Source organism: Lissotriton vulgaris, unplaced genomic scaffold (genome assembly GCF_964263255.1).
Source record: "Lissotriton vulgaris unplaced genomic scaffold, aLisVul1.2 SCAFFOLD_340, whole genome shotgun sequence".
Classification (NCBI taxonomy): Eukaryota; Metazoa; Chordata; class Amphibia; order Caudata; family Salamandridae; genus Lissotriton; species Lissotriton vulgaris.
Genome location: NW_028249633.1, coordinates 1305001 through 1320240, shown reverse-complemented (window position 1 = coordinate 1320240; position 15240 = coordinate 1305001). Strand labels below are relative to the sequence as shown.

The window sequence follows — 15240 nt, the reverse complement described above, 5'->3', positions numbered from 1 at the left end:
GTCATGTCAGACACGAAACAAGGTGCCATCGGGAGGTGCTCTAACAAGTGAGCTGAGACTCTGTCTTTTATACTTTACAAAACACTTGGCATTACAGTCACAGCATTGTGAAACAAAGAAAAGACAACCCCATAATCCTCGTGTCAATCCTACCCCACATGTGTTCACAATAGGGACCCTTGACCTGCTGATAAGAGAGGGGGCAATGACGCAGCTGAATGTTCCGCTGATTATTAGGATGTGTGCGCCTGATCGTAGCCCAGGGGGTGGGGAGGCCAGGATCAATAGTGGGTCCTTTGAAGAGGAGTGACTCCATACAATAAAGGGCAGTAAACAGTGTCTCCCGGCTTAGGCGATGGCCTCGGACATGTGTGGACAGTCCATCGCGGAGGGAGGGTTTGCTAACAGAGGGGTTATTCATGAAAGGAAAGGAGGTGTTGGTCAGGCGCGGCCGTGACTCCCAAGGACAGGGTCTTGCACAGGAGGAAGGTTTATGACTTGTCCATGTGAGGGAGAAGGAGGGGGTCAGGGTGCGCGCAGGGTCAGAGTCGCACAGAGAGAGAGAGGTCTTATGACCCGTACATGAGAGAACAGGGGCAGTCAGATACAGCTGGGGGGCTATGTCAGCTGAGGCGAAGGATGCTTCTTCAAGAGGGAAATGGGGGGGGTGCCTGGGTCAAGCAGGAGGGTTGCCTTTCATAGCAGGGTCGCGCAGAGTGCTGGGTTTCATGGTCTATGCATGTGAGAGTGGGAGGGGGGGTGCTCAAATGCGCGCAGGAGGGAAGCCAGTGATTCTAATGAGTGGGCAAGAGGCCAAGGTGCCTAAAAATGGCAGTCATGTACATATGGGCACGGGCTTTTACTGGCGGAGTGATACGGTCAATATTTCAGGGTATACGTGGTGCCTACAGGGAGGGGGACGGGAGAGGGCAAATGAACGCTGCTTATGTACATCAATTTTTCTATTTTCCACAGTAATATTGATAAGGATCCAATAATCTTAAGAGGTAATACTGTTGTAGGATATGGACATACTGAGCCATACAATATAGTATTGACATAGCAAGTATGGGGACACTCATCTTGTGGAGTGGTAAATACCCTGACTTGGTACCCTGGTTAGTGAATTCGAGCTAATAAGTGTAGTAACTTAAGCTTAGGATTATATAAGATCTGATGAACACTGAGCTAAGTGTTATACCTTGATGATTTTGTTTCAGGCTTTGCGACAGATTAGAAAAGGATGAGCTTGGAATATACAATGTAACCATGGAACCATAGGTGATTGTCTAGTATACAATGTAGAACTAAGCATGCCAATAATACTGCTTTTGTTCTTTCTAATTCTCTCTGGCATGACGTTATAACTCACTCACAATTATATGGTGTAATATGGACTGGCAATTGTACTATCTTTCCATATTTCTTCTATACTGGAACTTACGAACTTGCAGGATATAATACACGAAATTTGGGTGTGTGGAATCGTCACACTACTAACTCACCACTAGCCTTACGTAGAACGTGTAGACTTATGGGAACTGTTTATTTGGTTACAGCCCTGATGAAGTCAAAGTGTTGCAATATTACACGACGAAACACGTGTTGGATGATGTAACGAGTACCCATGGTGTAAATTTGAAGAAATAAGAAATAAACACAGAAGAACCTTGAATTGAAGAAGACTTGGACTATTCTATTCAATAATAAGGACAGTGACTTTTGCAAATTGTATTTGTGCTGATATGTACATTGAACTGATATTAAGAGTGCTCGGAGGGCATTGTTTGTATTTCGTTCTGCTTAGCAATTTTTCTGTGGGTGTTGTATACACACCCGCCTTCCTTGAAGCACCATATTTGAATTATCCACCTCAGATATACCCTGATAGTACATTGCTGAGCACCCGTATACCTGTTAGTATCCATCTTACAATTACCCAAACCCACATTAGTGGCATCAACATTGACACAGTTTTTCTCAGGAATGTAGTGGTGCAAAAGTGGGACATGCTGCAAAAAGCATTTGATTGAAGCAAAATCAAGTTGCTGCTCCTTGTCCCTCACAACCTGGACATATTTTAAGTAATCTGTACATGTGCTCAACAACAGGTGGAAAATTCTCAATGAACTTAGAGACAAATGTACACATGTCCATGAGTGCTAACAATTGATCATGATCACTGGGAACAGAAACCTTCTCCACTGCTTCCAAGAGACTAGATACTTGATAGCATTGACTTCAAAATCACACTTATCCTTTCAGAGTCTAATGGCACTAATTTTGAAAGCCTTCAAACCTTTTCTTAATCTTTTCAAATGCTTTTACTAATGTTTCCCATAAATCAAAACAACATTTTGAAGTGCTAGCACCCCACTTATCCCAGGTAAAACTTGCCCCATCAATCAGTGGAAAACTGATGCAGTGAAGCAAGACCAGACTGCTTTGTGTGAAATTGAAATTCACAATTCTGGATAAAGAAAGTAGTCAAATAGCGAGAGTTTTCTGCAAGTACTACCAGGTGATAAGCGGAGTGCAAATCCAGCTTGGAAAAAACGTTTGCTCCACCCAAAGTGTTGACCATATCATAACGTTTGGGCAAAAGATGTCCTTACACCCACATAGCTCTGTTGAGATTGAGTAAGTCAATGCACTTTGTCAATTCTTTATTCTTGTTATGCACCACTACAATAGGCAAAGGCCACAAAGAAGATTCATTGGGTGCTATCACCACCTCCTTGCATAATGTCTTCAAAAGGCCTGCCACTTCATCCCAAACACTCAAAGGAACAGATCTAAGGTTATGTGTAACTGGTTAACATCTAGCTTTCACTCTGATGATATGCTCAACCCCTTATATCTCTAATAACTCCTCTTAGAAATTTCAGAAAAGATGCCTAGTACATTAGAAAGCTTGTTCTCAAATATAACATGATCAGCACCCAGCACTACAAAACCTTTTGTGAAGATACAGGTTTCAGAATGATACACAAACACCTGTGGTGGTGGTGGTGCTGCCAACCAAAAATATCAGGTCTTTCCACTTATGCATACACTTTCCCATACACTACCCAGTCTTTGAACTCAATCGTAGTTTGTGAAAAAAACTCTACCTCAATCTTAAAACCATGTATCCTCCAGGATTTCCATCTGGAGGGCTGAGATCATGTTGCAGACCATTTTCAATCAATATTAGAATGTAATGTTATGGTAATCTTAGAACTTGACCCAGTCATAAGGGGAATGTACCTCCCCCCCCACCCCTCCACACACACATAAACCTCTAAATGGATCCTTAGCTAAAGGTACATCAGTTTTTACGCACACTCGCACACAAAAACAAGCTGTTCATTTGGTCACACACTCCCTGATCATCTTGCATATCACTCACAGCATTAACCTTATGAGACAACGCCACACAGTACCAAAATCCCCTATAGTTCCACATTTTGTACACCTTTCTCTTTTTTTGCCAGATGCAATGTGAAGGAAACAAGATAATTCTTCAAACCACATCTAAAACAAAGACCCTCAAAAGCACTATTTGTCTTTTTGAAAGTACATCCTTATCAGAACAAGTCCAAGCACTTTTGACCTCATATACTGTATCTTCATGAGAGTTATTCAAAACCATAGAAAACTCCTTGGAATCTTGAATACTGTTAGGAATACCAATTGCTTCATCCAACGAAGGATCCTTGCATGTCAAAAGTCTCTCCTGCTTGTTCTTATTTAAATAACCTGTTGACAAACTGAGCTCTAATGAGCTGACAGAAAAGTTTGAAAATTCACATTACGAAGCTAAAGCTCTCATAGACTCAACAAACCTGTCTGAATTTCATTAGCTTGTTGTTCGAAAGACAAAAACATGTAAGTGCTTGAAAACCTCTTGACCTTCCAAGCCAAGAGAATGTTCAAAAAGACAACATTTCCTGTTGAATTTAAATGTAAACGCCTCTATGGCCATGAAAATATACATTAAAATATCTAAACACCATTCTTTACTTTCCACCTTAAGGGAGGCCCAAAAAGCAATTGAAGAAACAGAGGTGAAGGATTTATGGATTGCATAATAGTTTAGTGCTGTAGTGGGACTGGATAGAAGTATTGGTGAAGTAAAAAGTAAGTATTTAGAAAATAGGGAAAGAAAAACAATATTACAGAATGGACCCAAAATGTTCATTAAAGTTTAATTGAAAATAGTTCACATGAAATCCGTATAACTCAATTTGAGAGTATTGGAAGCATAATTATTTAATATACTGTAGCAAAACCAAAATGTCTGGGAAAGTCCTACACAAAAAGAATATAAGGATATAATATATATAATGTGCTTCAGCAAGATGTAGAAACCCAATTCAAAATGGCTGCTAGACATACCATGTTGGAAAAGATGTCTAGACCAAAATGGATGCCAAATACGTGGATTAAATTTCCCAATCCAAAATGGCTGCTGAACACACCATATCCATGAGAGAAAATTAACACACCATGTTTATGAGGAGAAAATACCCAATCTACTTTGGCTTCTGTACGTGTCAATTAAAGAAGGTGGTTAACAATGCACATATGCACAATGATGCGTAATGTCAAAAACTCTGCAACTTTGGAAATGCCAGTCGAGTGCACATAAGAACAAGTACACTATGTCGCCATGGCCCCCTTCTTAAATTACCTCCAGAGGCAAAACTCGTTCCAATCAAATGAGGCAGAATTCATGATGGTTTCCAATACAATTATGATGCACCATATTCCAGTCACCATCAGTCTCACAGCCACAAAAAAAGATGCTGGTGTAGGGGACATCAGGTGAGAAGTTTTATTCAAAAAAATAACAGCAGTGTCAAGAAACATCTTCTTGCCCCAATGCTGTCTTTCCAAATATCCACCGATACCTGATAATTCCAGAAGTCCACATACCACACGCAATAAAAATTCTGAAATGCTCAGGACATAAAGCAACCCCCATCAAAATGAGCTCCAGTGAGAACCACACAGACCACATGAACTGCCTGGTTTGTCTTTCAGATTTGTGATCATGGAAATGGCACTAACCTAAAAAAAACAAATGTGCCTGTTTTTGAGATTTTACTGTAGATCAAATTTGGTATTTTTTTCTTTTTAGTATCCCAATTTGAGTCTGCAGGCAGTTGAAAAAAAATAGAAGGGTAGATGTCCCATTTCATAAAAGTACTTTCACCCTTAGTTGTTCAGTATATATCAGAGATACCTGGGCTGCATTACTAATGGGGCACACTGCCCTGGAGCACCAAGGTACATCTGAGTGCTCTGAGCACAGTTAGACTCTACGCATTATATTACAGTTAATACGCTGCCTCCACTGCACCTTTCACTAATATACGCCCTCCAGGGAGGGCGTATATTTGTGAAAGGTGGACTGGTTGTTCGAAGTCATTGGATGTCCTTTCACTGTGTAGGTGGCCACTGACCTGCATTTGAAAGAGGGGGCATGGATCCCCTTCAGAGCGGTGCAGAGAACTACTGCACCCACGCACTAAGGGCTGTCTGTGGAGTCCATGGTACCTCATTTCCTCTCTTCCAAGGAGTGTCCTGGGGGCCATGTACTTCTTCCCTGTAAAGCACAGTCAAGTGCGCCTTCTGATGGCCTATTTGCCTCAATGCTAGTGTCTATAATGCAATAATTATTATATAAGGGGGTGCACTCCAAATGTAACTCTTTCTGTTACTCTACTCTAGGGTGCTGCAGCAATGCAAGGGGTGTCAACACTTGTTGAATTAAACATTTGGTTCATAACATGTACTGAGACTTGAGTGTGCTGCATACTGTTCACTTGGTGGCTAGCATCATCAATATAAACACTTTGTATCCAAACTCATAAATATTTATTTATATTATTTGAAAGGGATTTTTTAAGCTCATAAATTAGCACAATTATGTAATTCACTTTGTTGGTGAGAGTTTTACATGATTACACGTGTTGTACATAAAATACATATTCTTGAAAAAAACATTGTTTTTACAAAATCATGCAACATTCAATAATATGCCCGTGCATTTCGGGACATTGAAAGTCCCTTCCTCAGGGGTAAATCTGTGAATATAAAAGAAAATATTTACATTAATTCGATGACCATACGGGCTCAAAGCCACAATAATTTATTTATTTATTTATTTAAGGTTTTTGTAGAGCGCGTAGTAACCCTTGAGCATCCCAGCGCTGGAACCTGAAGTCAGGAGGGAACAGCAACGGAAGGGACGGGGAGATCAGGGGAAGAGGAGAGTTTTCAGTGCTTTCCTAAACTGGAGGAGGTTGGGTTCGGTCCTAAGTTTCCGGGGGAGACTATTCCACCGTTTTGCGGTGTGTACCGAAAAGCGGCGGCCACCGGACCGGGCTTTTTTTACTGTATGAACAGTGATGAAGTTCTCGTGGTTTGATCGGAGTGCCCTGGTAGCTTTGTAGGGAATGATGAAGTTGTTGAGAATGGGTGGACCTTTGTTGTGAAGAAGTTTATGTGCCAGACAGAGGGCCTTGAAGATCACCCTCTCTCTGACTGGGAGCCAGTGGAGAAGCTTCAATGCTGGCTTTGCTGATGATCTGGCCGGGGTGTTAGTGAGTAGTCGGGCCGCGGCGTTTTGAATTCTCTGCAGGGTGTTGAATGTGGCTTCCAGGGCTCCCAAGTAGATTGCATTGCTGTAATCCAGCCTCGCCAAGATGAGGCCCTGGATCAGTAGTTTCCGGGAGGTGGAGGGGAGCAGGGGGAGAACCTTCCTGCATGCCCTGAGAAGTCCAAAGCATATTCCCGCCGTCTTTTTAGCCTGAGTTCTGAAGCTCAGATCCTTCTCGAGCCATACACCTAGGCTCTTAACCTCATCCTTGGGGGAAGGGGGGGTCACCTAAGCAGGCATGCCAGATGTTGGGCGGCAAGGAGGGCCCTTTTTGTCCAAGCAGCAGGATTTCGGTCTTGGACCCGTTAAGTTTCAGTGCTGAGGTGTTCATCCAGCCGTGGATTTCAGTGAGACAGCTGTGGAGATCGGAGGGATCTTGATGAGGGTGTGAAAGGGTCACCACCAGCTGGGTGTCGTCGGCGTAATTGATAATCGTCTCTCCAAACGGGGTGACCAATTCCTCCAACGGAGACATGTAAACGTTGAATAACGTCGGGTTAAGTGATGAGCCCTGCGGTACTCCACAGCGGAGGGGGACCGCAGGGGAGTGGCTGTCATTCTCCCAAACTTGGAAGGAGCGGCCATTGAGGAATGATGTGAGCCACTTCAGGGCCGTGCCCCTCACTCCAATGTCTCTCAGATGCTGGATTAAATCCTGGTGTTTGACAGTGTTGAAGGCCGCACTGAGGTCCAGGAGGATCACTGCCACTGATCCTCCTGTGTCTAGAATGCTTCTGGCCTTCTCTACTGCCGCCAGGAGGGCGGTGTCAGTGCCCTGGCCTGGGCGCAAGCCTGTCTGGGAGTTCCTAAGTAGGTTGTTACTTTCTAGGAATAGTGATAGCTTTTTATTCACTAGTTTCTCCGTGATTTTGCTGTTTCCTGAGAGGAGGGAGATTGGCCTATAGTTGGCTAGGTCCTGAGGGTCCAGTGAAGGTTTTTTCAGAAGACCTTTGACCACAGCCACTTTCCAGCCAGGAGGGACTACTCCCTGCATTAGAGAGGCATTGATGAGGGACGTGAGAGGAGGGATAACGGTGGCGGCCACTTTTTTAAGGAAGCGCAGTGGGACCGGGTCGCTTGGGGAGCCACTTTTGATTGTGGCAAGCGTCGCGGCTACCTCTTCCGTGGATACTTGGCCGAAGGTATCGAGATGGAGTGTGGGGGTATCAGGGGGAAGACTGTAACCAGGGGGAGGGTTGGGGGGGTCCCCGCCTGTGCAATTGGCGTCGAAGGGTGGTAGTGATGCGAGAATTTTTTGGATTTTTTCGTCGAAAAAAGTAGCCATTTTGATGCATTTACTTTCCGTGGCTTTAGGGTCCAGGGGTTTTGCCGGGGGATCTGGGGCATGGAGAAGTTCTTTTAGAATGGAAAAGGTTTCCTGAGCTGAGCAGGATGAGTTTTTAATTCTATCCTCGTAAAATGAGCTCTTGGTTTTAAGGAGCGCAAGTTTATAGGTTTTTACGGAAGACCGGAACGTGTCTTTCTTGTCTGCTGTCTTGTCTTTTCTCCATGCGCGTTCAGTTCTCTTACATTCCTTCCGTAAGAGGTTCAGTTCAGGGGTGTACCAGGGGGAGGGGTTGACTCTCTTGGTACGTTTAAGGGTGCTGGATCGCGGTAGGAGGCAATCCAGTGATTGGGTGATCCATGTATTAAATTCAGTGTCGGCAGTAATGGGGTTTTGAGTGAGAAGGGGGTATCTTCCCTGAGTTTGGTTGCCCATTCTTCAGGGACAAGTTTGTGCCAGCGCCTGATAAGGGTTCTGATTTTGGGCAATTGGGGGGGGGGAGTAACGATGTGCCATTCGAAGGGGATCAGGAAGTGGTCAGTCCAGGGGAGAGGGAGGTGCACGCGGGTAATTAGGTCTTGAGTGTTTGTAAAGATCGGATCTAGTAGCTGTCCTTTGTCGTGGGTGGCCTGTGAATTCTTTAAGCAGAGACCAGCCGAGGAGAGGTCCAGTAGTAGTTCGGCTGCGGGAGTGTTGGCTGGGTCCAGAAAGTGAAGATTGAGGTCCCCTAATAAAAGGTAGTTAGAAGAAGTCGTGGCCTCAAGGGTGACATGGTCAATGAGCTTGCTGGGGAACTCAGCAAGTTGGCCGGGGGGCGGTATACAAGCAGCCCCGACAGAGATGTTTCTGGCGAGATTTGAATGGTGAAGTGGCAGCTTTCGCAGTCTTTGATGTTGCCATCCAAGATTCTGCAGGTGAAGGGATCTTTATGTATTATAGCTAAACCACCTCCTCTGCCACACGGTCTATTCAGTGAGCAGATTTGGTAGCCCGGAGGGAGTGCGTTGACAATATCAGGGCCGTTGTTGGGAGTGAGCCATGTTTCAGTAAGAAACAAAATATCCATGGCGTGGTCTGAGATCAGGAGGTTTAACTCGTGGGCGTGTTTGACAAGCGACCTGCAGTTGAGGAGGCCTAATTGTAGGCCACCGCCTTCTGTTTCTGCGCAGGACGGATTGCAGAGACTGCAGCCGGTGAATGGGTTATCGCCCATATAGGTGTAATTGCAGGTGGGATGGTTTTGTGTGTTCAGAGCCAGAAGCATGTCTCGAGTATAGGCAGAGTAACTCCTGGGAGAAATGGGCATGGTGACTGGGCCTGGGACCGTCCGGGCCCGGACGGGCCCAGACGGGCTTGCCTTAGGCGCGCCTTCGGCGCGCTGACGGCTCAACATAATAATACTATTAGGTTACATGCTGACCTGTAACCGTTATTAACTTTTCTGATGTGCCTTGTCTTAGTTTTCATGTCTAACACCCAGTGTTTAGTGTGTGTATATTGTATGTGCCATAAGGTCATACCTGTATTCTCAAACGTCTGCCTCATTCATATACTACTGTTCCTGATATAACACTGCAATAAACCAATACCACATGTTAAAAGACCAAACCTCTTTTAACACAGTTTCAACTCGCTGCGAAAAAGCGGCTAAAGTGTCTTACCCCTATGAGTCATCAAAGTTGAGGGTCTGAAATAGGTTCTTGTAGAATACGTATTTATTTAGAAAATGGTACAAGATGGTAGGAGGTGGTAATAAGATATTAAGAAGGATAAAAACCCCACCAGGAGCTGTCTCCTTACAGCTCAGCCCCAAGCTCCCAACTGAATTCACAGAGCTAGGAACCCAACATTCTAATGTGTCATCATGAATATTGACATTCCACATGGTGACAGCAGAGGATGAGCAAGACAGGATGAGTAGCAATCACTACAGTACCACGCCGTGGAGATAAACTATAACAAGTATCGACACTGACTGGCCACGCTTCAAAAACACTGAAAACGCCCCAAAAACACTGAAATAACTACAATTATTGCACCATGGTCTTACCGTTGTGCAAGATGCATCTCATCATTGGCCTAAAACGTCAAGGTAGGTACCGCACTGTGGAAAGAAACAGTAATTTGAAACTTCAAACTAAGTGAAACAACTGTGGAGAGCAAATCTAACCGGCTTCATTGCTGTTAACGATCCGAAATAGCAAACAGATAGCAAAAAAATATATTATTATGATCCAATATAACAACAGATGTCAGTGTTCAAACCTGAACTGAATAATGCTGGTTGTTAGTAGCTGGTGACTAAAATATTGCCAGTTCAAAATTAACAGTAGCTGTCAATGACGCTCACTGTATGTAAATAATTTTTTTTTCAAATATGCTTACTGACTACCAATATTGCTACCCCCTATGACATAACCACGGTCAATACTGTGCGACGATACCTGGTGGAAAAAAAGCTGAAACTCTAATCCATAACATCACCTGGTCGACCTGTGTTCTGTGGTATATGTGGTGCATGCCCTCATGTTATAAAGATGTTACAACCTAAATTAAAACCTAAAGGAAACATGACTTGCCTAACCGGTCATTAAGCCCTTTCGAAATCATCGTTTCCAAAGGTGTTTATCCAGTAATTTTTTGTTATTATCTACTCCTGGATGTGTCAGTACTTTTTCTTTAACATGAAATCTGGTTTGCGAGATAGAATGATTTGCTTCGATCCAATGAATTGCCAATGCTGACGTGAGGTTTCATGTCCTGATTCTGCTTTTGTGTTCGGTTAGCCTTATTTTTATCTTGCGTTCTGTCTTACCAACATAAGCATTCCCGCAAATACATTTAATACAGTATATTACAAAGTTGGTATTGCAATCACTGGTGTGTCTCAAAAGAATTCTTACTCCTGAGATTGGGTGTGTTAATATGTTGCCTATAATTAGATTATTTCAGTGTCTGCAATTAAAACATCTCATAGTTCCTTTAGGATCGTCTGGCCGCTCGTTAATGGTTGTGGTGGTCAATAATTCCTGCAAATTTCTTCCTCTCGTATACTCCTGTGCCATCTTGCTTTTCAATAACTGTTACATCCAAATATTCAATTTGTTTATCACGAACTTGTGAGTGAACTGAATTCTGGGATAAAATGTGTTTATTGTTTGTACCAATTATTCCAATGTCTCCCAAACCAGAAAGATGTCATCTATGAATCTACAGTAAAGGTTGATTTTAGACCACCATGAATGGTTACTCATTAACATTTGATGTTCAAATAGGGCTATAAAAATATTTGCATATGCAGGAGCCCCTGAAAACCCCATCGTGTTTCCTGTGAGCTGTGCGTAGTATTTGTCATTCCATTTGAAATAACTGTGATGTAAACAGTAATTGAGCAGCTGAAGCAATATTATCTTTTCAGTACCGATGCCTTCAAGTTGGAGTAAAGCCCACTCAACTGCTTCCAATCCTGCTGCGTGAGGTATCGATGTGTATAGCGCTATGACATCAATGGTGCAAAGTAACCAAGTTGCTTGCATCTCTGGTTGCATATTTTGAAGTCTAGACAAAAAGTCAGTAGTGTCTCTGATGTAAGATTTCCATACCTGTACGAATTTCTGAAGATAATGGTCCAAATATCTGCCTAGACGGTCAAAAATTGACCCATAACCAGACACAATGGGCCTGAAGGGGTGTGGTGTGGATTTACCACATCTTTATGAATTTTGGTTATCATGTATAGTTGAGGTCTGCATGGGTTAGATGTTGTAAGGTATGCTCTTGTTGAGTCATCAATCAAATCCAAGTCTATAGCATGTTGTAAGATTCTATCCAAAATACCCAAACGTTCCGTGGTAGGATTCAAATCCAGTGGCAAATAAGTGTTTGTATCCATGACGTGTTGATTGACTTTTTGTTGATAAAAAGTAGTATCTATCAGCACTATCGCTCCTCTCTGATCAGCTGGCTGCACTGTTATATGCGGATTGTTTGCTATGGATTTAATGGGTATTCTGTCCTGTTTTGTAAGATTCTGTTTTCTGGATGTATGTAAGTTCAAGGCCTTCACATTCTTTTGTAACCAATATTTCAAATGCGTCCAGCATCTTATGTGAAATCGCTGCTTGAAAGGTGCTCTTCGGTTTGAATTTCACACTCTCCGTCGTCTGTTCAATCTCTCCGGTGTTAGCCACATTAGTAAAGAAATGACGTGTCTATAATGCAGCATAAGTGCTGAGGTAAATACCTTTCCTTTGCAAGGAGTCCTGTCTCAATGCAAATGAGGAACTGCCAATCTGAGTTTGAATCAGCACTGCACATGCAACCAGTGTAATCTGTATTACAGAGAGGTCCATACAAGTGAGAGTGGCCTCTTCTATAATACCAGAGTGTCATAGAGAGGCTAAAAGCAAGCTCATGCACTTGTTGTGTGCCCTGAGCACTTTCGATAACACACCCCCTGATGTCCTCTTATCCTCACCTCACAGCAGGATGTCTCACCGCCTTTTATTATTAATATTATTAGACAGTTGTAGAGCGTACTGTAACCCTTAGGGCATCCTGGCGCTAAGAGATGAATCGGAAGAGACTGTCAGCTGTGAGAAAAAAGAAGGCATACCAACATGAGGGCTCTTACTACTGCCCCAGGGGATTATACCCTCGGAAAGAGCCAGGTCTTAATTTTCTTGCGAAACAGCAGCAGACTTTGTGTTCTCCTGATTTATAGGGGGAGGCGATTCCAAAGGCGAGCTGCTGCCACGCTGAAAGCTCTTCCGCCCAGGGTCACTTTCTTTAGCCTGGGTATTCTGGCAAGGTTGGTGGAGGAGGAGCAAAGGGTCCGGGTGGGCTCATACCACTGAATCTTGCCCTGGAGCGGCTTGGGACCCTGTCCATGCAGTGCTCTGAACACAATGCACAGGGACTTGAACAGGATCATTTGAGGAACTGGGAGCCAGTGTAGCTCCACCAATGCTTGTGTTGTTGAGAAGATCGGCGAGTTCTGGAGAGTGCTAACTTGGCTGCTGCCGCCTGGATACTCTGCAATCTGGCAATCAGGTATCCAGTTGATTCCAGTAGCAGGGCTGAGGATGATACTCCTGACTACCGTTGTTCTTGCCTGTACAGGTAGCAAAGGCAGCAGCTTCCGCAGACCTCATATTAAAGTAAAGCAACTTCCCACCAGTTTGTTAACGTGGGTCTCCAGATTTAGATTTCCATTGAAGCTGACCCCCAGATTATGCACCGTATTCACTGGTGTCAATGTGCCATCTGATGTTAGAGGCCAGAAGTCTCCTAGCAGACTTCGGGTGATCCCCCCCCACCTTGCACTATAGGATCTCCGTTTCCCACTGTTAAACTGGAGCGAGTTTCCCTTCAACCATTTTGCCATTTCATGCATACAGGAATGGAAGCTATCCAGTGAGTCCGCCTGAGCACCATCCAGGGATATCAAAAGCTGCGGGTCGTCGGCGTAGTTAATCATGCTGATGTTATAAGCTTTGATGATTCCCAGCAAGGGTTGCATATAAGCATTTAACAAAATGGGAGTGATAGACGATCCCTGCGGAACTCCATGTAAAACTTTCCCAAATTCAGATTGGTACTGAGGGAGTGCCACCGCCTGCCATCTGTCACAGAAATAGGATCGCAACCAACTAAGCACCACCCCTTTCACCCCAAAGGTCTCCAGCCTTGAAAGCAGAATGTCATGGTTCACCATATCGAAAGTGGCGGACAGGTCCAGCAAGATTAGAATTGCCGACTCGCCCCTGTCCGCTCGCATTTGAAGGCTGCCCAGCACCATCACTAAAGCTGATTCAGTCCCATGCCCCGGTCTAAAACCAAACTGTTCCTCCTCCAGTATGTTATTTGTCTCCAAGAAGAGGGACATGGTCCTGCTGACAAGACGTTCCACGATCTTAATCGGGTAGGGCAGGAGGGAGATCGGCTGGTAGTTATTATGGCCACAGGGGTCAAGGATGTTTTTTTTCAAGAGTGGCGTAATAACAGCCTGCTTCCATTTGGATGGCACAATACCTGTGCTAAGGGATTGACAACATAGCTGTCGTAGAATGGGAAAGATTTCTGACCCGAGTACCTTTATTATCTTATGGGGCAGAGGATCCAATGGTAAACCAGAGGAAATTCCTAGGGCCACTTGAATAAACTCCTCCTCCAAGGGAATTGGAAAGTTATCTATGGAGACCCCAGGAGCGGCTAACTCGACAGCACCTTCTCATTTGTACTTCTTGCCCCTTTATTCTGATGTAGCAGGGTGAGAGGAGGTAAATTGTCCCTACTTTCCACTATTTTTTTATTTTATCTAGGAAGAAGAATGCCAATCCATCACACAGCTCCTGGGAAGGTTTAATATTGCTGTTAGTACAATCAGGATGGGTCGTGTCTTTCACTATCCTGAAGATGTCCCTCGATTTATTGGAGCTTTTTAGTATGATAGATGCAAAGTGTTCTGCTTTAGCAGTGGTTATTTTTTTTTTATATTTGGTTATTGTGATTCTCCAGTTTAATCTATCTTTTTCCAGGTATTCTCTCCTCCACTGTCTCTCAGCCATTTTACATGAGAGCTTGAGGTTCCTCCAACTCTCTGTGTACCTTGGTGTGGACGGACTTCCTCTTTTCCTAATGATTTTCAATGGAGCTAGCTGGTCAAGTTTCTTAATTAAGTGTTCATTAAAGGTGCTGTAATTCTCTGCAACATGTCTCTCAGGGATAAACAGGGTCTCTGCATGAAACAGGGACTCACCTGCTTTTGCCTTTTTCAAAAGCCCTTTCCAGTCTCGGCTGAGAAAAATCCTGGCTTGTCTGACTGCAGGCCTCATATTATTCAAGGTTTGAACACTAAAAGTGATTAAGTGATGATCCGTCCACCCCACCCGTAAGATTTCCCCAATGACAATAAGATCTTCCTCTGCAAAGATCAGTTCTAAGACATGGCCTTCTCTGTGTGTCGGTTCGGTCACCCATTGCTTCAGACTCAAATTAGCACAGGACTGAGTGATGTTATAAAAAGCTGTGTCCATTCTTCCATTGGCCCAAAGGTTAAAATCCCCCAGGACTATTCATCTGGTGTGTGTAAGTTCCATGTTCTCAGTCCTGTCCAGGATTTCAGATGTCCTCTCCCCTCTGGTGTCTCTCAGGTTTTACCTTCCCCTGCCCTTCCCACATATTTAAAAACATCTGATATCACACAATCTCACATCCATATGGGTTTCAATGCCTGTCGTCACCAAGTAAGTGGCAGACGGCTCTGTCACAGCAGAAACGTGTCGATCATGACAGAGATCTAACT

General features: G+C 43.9%; 1 protein-coding gene across 1 annotated transcript in view; it reads left to right on the top strand.

The window, feature by feature from the left end:
- The window catches only part of LOC147663516 (uncharacterized), a 310528-nt gene that overhangs the window by 179768 nt on the left and 115520 nt on the right, over positions 1–15240 (top strand). The gene's annotated exons all lie outside the window — the stretch shown is intronic.